General features: G+C 39.8%; 1 long non-coding RNA gene across 1 annotated transcript in view; it reads right to left on the minus strand.

Moving 5' to 3' along the window:
- Positions 1–1,049: 1,049 nt before the first annotated feature.
- LOC116077907 overlaps positions 1,050–9,775 on the minus strand; it is a 30,863-nt gene continuing 22,137 nt past the window's right edge. Inside the window, exon 3 of the long non-coding RNA XR_004113371.1 lies at positions 1,050–1,092. This is a non-coding gene — a long non-coding RNA (uncharacterized LOC116077907). The remainder of the gene's footprint in view (positions 1,093–9,775) is intronic.

The raw sequence follows: 9,775 nt of genomic DNA on the forward strand, positions 1-9,775 counted from the left end.
TACATTTCAAATGTTCCCAGTTCGCCCACCCCTAGAAACCCCCTATCCTATCACTCCTTCTTCCCCCTGCTTCTATGAGGGTATTTCCCCCACCTCTCCACTCTCAAATTCCCCTACACTGAGGCATTGAGCCTTCACAGGACCAAGGGCCTCTCCTCCCACTGAGGCCCGACAAGGCCATCCTCTGCTACATATATGGCCGGAGCCATGAGTCCCACCATGGGTACTCCTTGGTTGGTGGTTTAGACTCTGGGAGCTCTGGTTGGTTGATATTGTTGTTCTTCCTATGGGGTTGCAAACCCCTTCAGCTCCTTCAGTCCTTTCTCTATCTCCTCCATTGGGGAGTTCCTGCTCAGTTCAATGGATGGCTGTGAGCTTCTTATCCTCCTGTCTCCACCTCCTTATTGCTCAGGGGAAAGATGAACACCACAATGCCCAGTTTGTGTGTTGCTCGGATTCGAACCTAAGCAACCACTCTCCCAAGAGAGCTGTCACTCTAGCACCTGCATACCACGGCTGTAGCTAGCAAGAGGTCATTAGATGTGCCGAAAGACACACAACTCACAGCCCCATGACAGTCCACGTCCCCTTCTAGGACAAATGCCACATCCCAACAACAAACTCATTCATTCTTCCTGGGTAAGTTTACCCATACACATGCTCAAGGTACATACGTATTTCCGGCAAACAGACAGCTGTAGTTTTTTAAAGGAATCCATAACTGTAATGCAGTTATTAATAGAAATTGTCCTATAAGAGTTGATAAGAGGTTTCACAGTATTATAGCAGTTATCATCTTCTTAAAACACAGAGAGGGTTTTCTTCAGTACATGGTTGGATTTCTTGATCTCTGAACAGCCAGAGCTCTTAATGCTTAGAGGTCATAAACCTGCAACCTGGTAACAGGGTCATTTGATCCCACTGAAGCCGATGAAGGGGAGGAAATGGGAACTTAAAGTCAACTTGTCTTGTATTTTACGTATCCATCAAAATGGGAATTTCTAAAGCCTGAGGTGTTCCAGAGGGTTCTCACACAGGTACTTACATTGCCTTCCGTGGCCATTATCGATGTCAGACTGCCAGAGACAGGAGCTGGAAGAGAAGAAATATTATCAGCTAAGAGCAGGCTGATACTGCTTATAAAGTCATATCCCTCTTTATGTAGAGGGAGACAGTGTGATCAATAAACTTCACAATAATTGGATTTTAATCTCAAATTCAGTAAATCAATGTCTTAAAGTTGAGTTTATCAAATGAGCCATTTTTGTCTGGACATTATCAGTATGTTTATGGCGATGAAGGTGACACACATGACTTAGATACTTTGTTGTATATGGGGGTTTGGGTTTTTTGAGATAGGAAAACATTTTGCTCTTTGTGAAGAACAGTATGGACATGTGGGCAAAATGGAATTATTGAACCATTGCTATTATCAAATGTCACAAATGCAGCCAACCCCTCAGAAAGTCCCAGCTGCAGTACCAAGAGAAGTCTTTTTTCATGTGCCTACTTTGTAGTGGAGTACTTGAAAAACAAACAAACCAAAAAAAAAAAAAAAAAAAAAAAAAAAAAAAAAAAAAAAAAAAACCAAGGCATTCTGAGGCATTGAGAAAAGCCAATGAAAACAGAAGGGGAAACCTGACCTCTCAAGACACGGAAGCTTGCTGAAGTCCCAGAAGCCACTGACATGCCTGAAAGCGGGGACATTTCCTAACCTGCCCTGGGACACCTGCTCAGATCCATACCCTCACCCCATCAACCTGATCTCTTACCACAAAGGTCCCTCTGAAAGACTATCACCACTTTTTTCGCAATTTGTATCTTTAATACTTTAATCTATTGTTAATAAACAAGGTAGTAGGGTTCACTTGGGTGCATTTATGCAAATCTCCTGCTATACCTTGTTTTGAAGATGCTCTCCCTGGGCCCAGTGATCCTTTCTCTGCCTCTCAGGCCCTGGGATTACAAGCACATGCTACCACATCCATATCTGTCCTGAGAATTGAGCTGGGGACATCATATTTTTGTGGCAAGCATTTCTTTTTCTCCCCAGGACTAGTTACATTGATTTTTTTTTCTATGAATGCCTAGTTTCTCATTTTCTTATGGTCGAATAAGGTTCCATTGTGTATATTCACTGTGCTTGCTTTATGCTTTTATCTGTTGGCAGATATCCTAACCTGGCTTCACTTCTTAGTTATTGTGACTAAAGCCACAATTAGGCTCAAATATGCACATGTCGTAGGGCCCTTCAGTCTTATACCTGATGCAGTATGATCCTAATTGTAATATAAAAAAATTCCATATTTTCATAGACATGAATAAGACATGTCTTTATAAAGTGCAAAGGAAACACAGCCAAAGAACTGACACTTTAAGCACCTAACTTTCAATTTTACAAAAGTCACAAACTAGAGGAATTGTCTATGTGTTTAGTACACACCAATAAGAAAATAATAAAGTTACAGAGGAAGGACTAAAGGGAAATTCAAATGACCTACCCTTAAATATTAGTAGTAAAAGAAGTACAAAATAAAACAATTTGACTCCATTTAAGACTAAGCCGTGAAAGCCTACTTTAGGGGAAGAGGAGGCCTGGAGGAAGATAGCCATTACTGATGTCCTAGACAGCTGTTTGAGAATGTAACAGTGATAACGGTAATTGTGTCACAACTGAGACTCACTGATACTTTTCTGTGTCACATGACATTAGCACTATAATGCTTAGTAGAGAAAGAGTTTTGCAACATGTTGCTCATTAAAACATGTGTTGAAATGTATTTGGTTTTTTTGTTTGGTTGGTTTGCTTTGGTTTTGGTTTTGATTTTTCAAGACAGGGTTTCTCTGTCTTGCTCTGGCTGCCTTGCAACTAACTCACTCTATAGACAAGGCGTGGCCTCAGACTCAGAGATATACCTGCTCTGCCTCCTGAGTGCTGAGATTAAAGGCATGAGCCCCCACCACCCTATAGGTTGAACTATATACAGAATTATTATGAGTTATACTGGCACACCTGTGGTTCCAACACTCTGGAGGCTGAGGCAAGAAGATCAGGAGCTACAGGCCAAGCTAGGCTACATAGTCATATTGTGTCTTTACAAAAAACTATTATTGGATAATTCCATTATTTTACACAAGAAAAATAACTTTAGAGGATGGAGAGATGATTTGGTGGTTAAGAACACATGCAGCTCTTGCAGATGACCCTGGTTCATTTCCCAGCACCCATGTAGAGCAAGCTCACAACCATCTGTATCTCCACTCCAGGGAATCCAAAGCCCTCACTGGCCTCTGCAAGCACCTACACACTGGCCACCCATCACCCCACAAAAACAAAAACAAATCTTTAAAGATACATATCAATGTAGTAAGATAAAATATATCTGAATCTATTTTCAGAAAAACAAATGCCTACAGAGAAAATGCCTACAGTGATTATCCATGGGAACTGGAATACCCAATCATTTACTTTTACTGCCTCCATATTAATTTTCTATAAGCTTTTATGTGTAAAGTAATAATGTTGATAGAGATTCCTATGAATATTTTATTGACTAAGGCAATGTGTTTTTAGCATCCATTGATTGAGGAAATGTATCATAAGCTAAAGATAGTTTGAAGTCAGCAGCACTCTTAGGTAAAGAGGAAAAAATAACATAGACAGTAAGAGTAGATATTTTGGATTGGGCTAAAATAGAAGTAAAGGCAGTTTGGCATCTTGCTGACTGTATGAAATCTTGGGTAAGTGACTGGTTTGGAGCCTCAGACTCCCATTTATGAGATGGAGTTACCTAATCTATAATCCATTCTTGGGGTTAGACAAGAGCTAAATGATGACAGCTGAATGATACAGCTGAAAATCAATCATCATAAAATCTTACAAATAATTGTATTGTAAAACATATGCACTGCTTAAGGAGGATGTGTTAGTGGTCAGCTTATAAACTGTTTAATAATATATAATACAACCCTTTGAAAGCTTTCCGTACTCATCCTGAAAGCTTATTGGCCTCTTCTTTATTACCGTACAGCAGCTCACTTTCTTGTGCTTCTTATGTATGTGGTATGTAACCAAACTCTCTGGTAAGTTTGTTGTGCCAGGACATGTAATTAATTATCAGAGCTTTTTATTTTAAAAATACTATTATTACCCCCTTCTTAGATGGGGAAATTTAGGCAATTGATTAGAAAGTTTGTGTCTGAATTTGAATCTAGATTTCCTATTCATTCAATGTCTTCCCCTGCCTTCCACCCCACCCAGTCTCTGTCTTCATCCCTCCCTCCCCTCAACTCCCTCCCTCCCCTCAACTGCCTCCCTCCCCTCAACTCCCTCCCTTCCCTCAACTCCCTCCCTCCCCTGACACACAGGATTTTGCTAAGTTACTATGTTGTCCTAAAACTCACTCTGTGTTCCTTGGTCCTCCTGCCTCAGCCTCCCAAGTAGCTGGAAGTACAAACTTGCATGAATAGGTTCTACCACCTGTCCTATCCCAGTGACCCCATGTTCCCCACATGGCATTGTTTATGATGGTCACAGGGTTAGACCATCATTCTGTGGATATTCCTGTACCTGAGCTGATAAAGAGACCAGCAAACACAGGGGCCAAGACCTACTCTTCTTGGTGCCCAGCTGCCTATGCTGGGGAAGGACACAGTCTAGGATGTGTTCAAAAGCTTCCTTGAGCTGATAGGCCACACCATCAGAAGACTTTCTTCCATTAGAATTCTGAGTCTGTCCTTCAGTCAGATCTCTAAAAACAACAACAATAACAAAGCCTGGAAAAGGTGGGAGGGCACTGGGAACAATAATGAAATGTCCCTTCCCCTGCTTTCTCTAACACTGGCTTTAATGGGAGACACAGTATCAGAACCACCTTGGATAATGCAAAACATATTGCTTCTGCATACTATAACTCCTTCTGACTCACAGCCATCTGAAAAGATACCTCTATCTGAGCTTCACCCCCCACCACCACCCTGCAGGGCTCTTCCTCTTTGTTACAAGGCCATTCTATCACAGGGCCTGGCCTGAGGGTTTAAAAACAGAGACTGTGTGACCACTAATCTATTTTCTTAAGTCTCTGCAGTGGACTTGAGATAATCGCCAAAATTTTGAGAGTATCTTACAAGGGAACTGAATACTCTTTGCTCAGGATTCTTCTCTTCCCCATTCTTGGATGTTTGCCATGTCTCTCTTCATCTCCTGAATTGCTTGTCTTCTCTAAAAGAGACTTCCTTAAACATATTTGTCCTAATCACAGGCCTTCTATACACACTTAATCTTTCCCCAAGATGTTTTATACCATCTACATTTTTACTCCTCTCACCAAATGATGCTTAGTCAAGTTCTTGAAAAAGATCAATATCTTTGATGCTATCCAAGAATCTGTGCTTTGATTCATGAGGTTCTCTCCTTTGTAATGAGTAATTAATTTGCAGTTGTTTCTTTACTATATGACACCCCATCACGATACCTACCTGTGTCAAATCCTGTGGTGGGTTGACCTAACGCTGCTTTTATTCTAATGCTAAGTGCTGGCCTCCAAGATTTGGAATCAGCATGTGGCCTTTGGGACCTGGCCCCCAAATTAATTCTGGTTGGTGAATGAATAAAGATGCCAGCAGATAATAGCTGGGGAGAAGACAGATATTTAGGTTTAGGTTTCCCAGGTTTGGAACCAGGAGAAGGAGGAAGGGGAGAGACAGAGAAGCCATGATGGAAGAGTAAGGATGTGTAGGAGAAGGAGCTACCAAGGAAGAAGAAGAACATACAGGAGGGAGAAGGAGAGCCACCATGTTAAACAACCAAGAGAACATGGCCCAGAGAGGGCTGCTCAATTAGGGCAAGAGCAGCAGAGATGGAACGTATAAAATAGTAAATAGTAACTCAGAGTTATCAGTAGGAAAGTGCATTCTACCAGCATGGAGGGTAGGAAGTTGCCTGGCTATTGTGCTGCTTAGGTCATATTAAAATATAAAGCCTGGATGTGTCTTTCATCTAAGAATATAAATGCCTCTTAGGGAAGGAACCCTGCATCAAGATCTATTAATTACCATTTACTACAAAGTCTCATTCATGTATTTATTGATACATCTCTAATCTTTGTGCCCTGGATGTTTCAGTAAATATTTATTGAATTAATGAGTTGAATACACCAACAACAGTATTGCTTAATTATGAATTTCCATATAGAAATCTATGGATTCTCATTTTTTGTTTGTTTGTTTGTTTCATGGAACACTATCATCATGAATGATCCATTACAGATTTTCTTTTCAACCTGTAGGTTGTGGGCATGAGACATACTACTGTCACTCTTTGTTCAATTGAAGAGTGAATGGTTGAAATAGCAGTTGCTGGCATGGGTGCAGTGGGCATCAGGGCCAGCTAGGGATGGATATTCCCGTATTATGCTATCCATACCCCACCTGTGCCAACGTTTAGTCTGACTGTAGAGGACTGTGAGCATTTAGTTAATAACCCCAGAGCTCTGTTTGTTTAAGTACATAGGCAAAACCTAAACAGTAGGGGGCAGGAGAGATGGTTCAGTAATTAAGAGCCCTTCCTATTCCTGCAGAGAACTCAGGTTCCATTCCCATAGCCAACATGATGCCTCACAACTGTCTATAACTCCAGTTCTAGGAGATCCAGTGCCCTCCTCTGGCCTCCATGAACACCGGGCACACATGTGTTATCCATACTTATATGTAGGCAAGCCTTCATTCACACTGGAGAGGAGTGAAAGTAATCTAGACTCAATTCATGTTTCTCCTCCATGAAAAGCAGTCAGCCAAAACTGGGGGGTAGAGGGATGATAAAACTTGAGTCAGCATGTTTCCTAACTGACAGTGAGAACAAGCTTACCAACCACGCTAGAGGACACATGGGCATGTGCTGGTAAAGGTGAACTCATAGCTCCAAGGTTCCAGTGAACATATTATTGTTCACACAATGGCTTTCAAAAAAAAAAGTCATAACAAAATTATTTTGAAAATCCATCTAAAAAATATCAATTTCAACAAGGTACATACGAATAAAAGAACTAAAGGGAGAAACACTATTTGGTATGTCTTGGTAAATAAATTTTGCATTATCAAATATTTTAAAAAATGATTGAGACCCTGAGGAAAATGTCATAAAACAATTCTGTGGGTTTATTTATTTATTTATTTATTTATTTAAAAAGCAGAGAGAGATGTCTCTCAGGGGTTAAAATCACATACTATTCTTTTAGAGGAGTTCGGGTCCAACACCCACATTAGTCAGTTCATGACCCTCTGTACCTATAGTTCCAAGGGATCTGACCCTCTTTTATGGCCTCTGCAGGCACCTGAACATCATGTGCACATACCCTCAAACAAACACATAATTTAAATGGAATAAACCTTTAAAAGTATTTTTAATGATTTTCTGTCAAGAAAATCAAAGCAAAGCCTACTTGAGGGAGCAGTCTACTAATCATTAATCGTAATCGTGACACCTCATCATGATATGTGGCAGCTGGCTGGTAGAGTCTCAAAAGTAATGCTTAGGACATCATGCAAGAGGAGGCTTAACGGATATAAGTGCTCAGTGAAGGGGCAAAGTGTTGTAGAGAGTCACCTTCCAGATGTGATGGAGCAAGCTCTGCAGCCATGATTCCCAGCACAAGACAGGCACAAGACTGGGCCCATCAACATTCCTGCATCGAGAGAGGGGGAGCTCAGAGGGCCAAGCTCCTCTTTGAGATTTTATAGCTACTTACCAATTGCTAGAGAGAGGCCCTGTCCCTCCATGAGAAGCTAGAGGCAACCCATGGTTTCTGGGAAATGGATAGGCAATTTCTTAAGTGGTGTAGATGCAGGCGAGTTACCCATATTCCTTTAAATAACTCTCATCTATGTACCTACTGCAAATAGCCCTGATTAAACTCATTGGTTCACCTATATAAAATGAAAAGCCAGAGAAGTAGAAGTGGAGCCAACTGAGAAGATGTTCAGTGAGAAGAAGAAGCAGGCAATGAGGGGAATGAGGGTGAATGCAGTCAGTATGTCAATGTCATAATGGAATTATTACATAAGCAATATATGTTAATAAAATCATTTTAAAGTATCCAATGCATTTTACATATATGACAACTATTTTTAAGTTTTCACATATATAAAAACACTAAGATTATGATTAGTTTTAAATTCTTTCATTCTAGCAGTGAACAACACTCATGGTTGTATTCCACAGTTATAGAGAAAAGGCTGCATCTATGTGGTTAAGGAACGTGCACTCAACCAAGATATCACTCCACTGTATTCATGGCTGGTGTGCAAGCATACAATATATTTATGCTGTTAAATTATTCACAAATAATAATTGGAACAATAACTCACTCCATAGAAAATCAATTTCTGTAAATAATTATTCCACCAAAAAATTCAATTAAATTTTATTTAAATGTTTATGCTGTAGCACAGATGTGAGAATTAACAATAGTTGGCCAAGCCTAAACATATTGTGTTCTAAGATAAAAATCCAGGAGGAAAAAGAATCATAATTTGAGTCTCAAGAGAAAAGAAATTAATGTAAAATTCATAAATCCTAACAGTAAATTTTTTTAATGATGGAACTCAGCAAATCTTTGTGGTATTTATTAAATACAATTACTGAGAGTTACGGTGTTCTAGAACCCACATTTTTACATGTATGATATAAGCTTATATGGCAATTTAGGGTACCTGGGTATCTACCAGTCTTCCAGGTTATTTCATATGTGTACATATATATATGAAATATACATATATATACAAATATATATACATACATACATACATGCATATATGCATACATACATACACATATATAAACCTAGTGCCCTAAAACACATGGACTAGAGGAAAACATATTTGTATCTGAATCTGAACTTCATCTCTTGTTAAATATACAAACTTGTAAACACTGCTAATTCGTCTGATTAGGGGATACCTCACGAGTTAAACAATAATAATAACCAACGCATGGAGGTTTTGTGAAAGCTAAATAAGACAGCTTACGGCAAGCACTCAGGGACCACAAATGCTCAGTAGGTGGGAGCAATTTTCTAGAATGGGAGCAATTATCTAGAAATAGGTTTGTTATACAGAACTACTCTTCCAACCAGAATGAGTGCACACTTAGGAGGTTCAGGCAGGTGTGATAATGGGCTTCATCAAATGGAACTGCTTTCACACTCTGAGGCTGATTAAAATCCCTAACTGGATATCCCCACAACACTTTTGGAGCCTCGTGGCTGATCTCAAGAGTACACTTTTCTCGGTTATACTGATGACAGTCATCTTCCTTAGAAAACTACTTAAGACGCAACAACAGAGAGCAGAGCCAAGCCAATGACATCATGTGTTTTTTTTTTTAAAGTCTGTGACTTGAAAGGTATCGCATTCCTGACAGATCTGCACCTGGAGAGTAGAAAGCATCTTCGTTCTTAAATGGATCCTCGAGTTAACCACAAAGAGGCTTCACTTGTAAATACAAATGAAGAATCCTTCCAGTCTGCCTTGAATACAGACATCTGCCTTCAAGTGATACTAAGTGCACTCTAGCTGCTTTAGAAACTGTTGAGTCAGAAGTGTCCACTGTGGCCCCAGTGTCATTCTGAAACCAGAAAATAGATGAAGACTATGGTTTGCAGCAAACACTGTATTATTGAAGAAGGCTGGTATGGTCTCTATTTTGTAAGAACTAAGAATAAAAGTTTCATTACATGGATTTGTAGGTTCATGAGACCTAACAGCAGTGTTTGATTAA

This window comes from Mastomys coucha, unplaced genomic scaffold (assembly GCF_008632895.1).
Source record: "Mastomys coucha isolate ucsf_1 unplaced genomic scaffold, UCSF_Mcou_1 pScaffold5, whole genome shotgun sequence".
In the NCBI taxonomy this organism is placed as follows: Eukaryota; Metazoa; Chordata; class Mammalia; order Rodentia; family Muridae; genus Mastomys; species Mastomys coucha.